The sequence below is a fragment of the Rhagoletis pomonella genome, unplaced genomic scaffold, assembly GCF_013731165.1.
Source record: "Rhagoletis pomonella isolate Grant_MI unplaced genomic scaffold, Rhpom_1.0 Rhpom_scaffold_00003, whole genome shotgun sequence".
NCBI classification, from domain to species: domain Eukaryota; kingdom Metazoa; phylum Arthropoda; class Insecta; order Diptera; family Tephritidae; genus Rhagoletis; species Rhagoletis pomonella.
The window spans coordinates 44,856,306-44,856,785 of NW_023458557.1; positions in this window are offsets into that span (position 1 = coordinate 44,856,306).

A 480-nucleotide genomic window follows, 5' to 3' on the forward strand; every position below is an offset into this window, starting at 1 on the left:
TAAAGGAGAATGAAGCAGGAAGACTAACATCAATGAACCCTTCGGCCTCTCCAATGATTTCATTACCTAAAAAAAAACATAAACCAGGTAACCCGATGAGACCGATTATTAAGTACAGATCGGCCCCGGCATACAAACTCTCGAAATACCTGAAGACCATACTAGAGAAGAAACTAGAGTTACCCAATAAATATACAGTCACAAACGCGGCAAGCTTATAGAAAATATGACACCCTTACATATCACTAATAATACTAAATTGGTATCATTTGACATAAAGGATCTTTACCCGTCAATACCAACAACAGAGACAACGGATATTTTATTTAGAATATTACTCAGCAAAACGGAAAAGAAAATCGCAAAAGAAATTATCAATACTTTGAAGACTACGATACACCAAAATTATTTCCGATTTAACAACAAAATGTACAGACAAATAAATAGACTAGGAATGGGTAACCCAACCTCGGCTATACT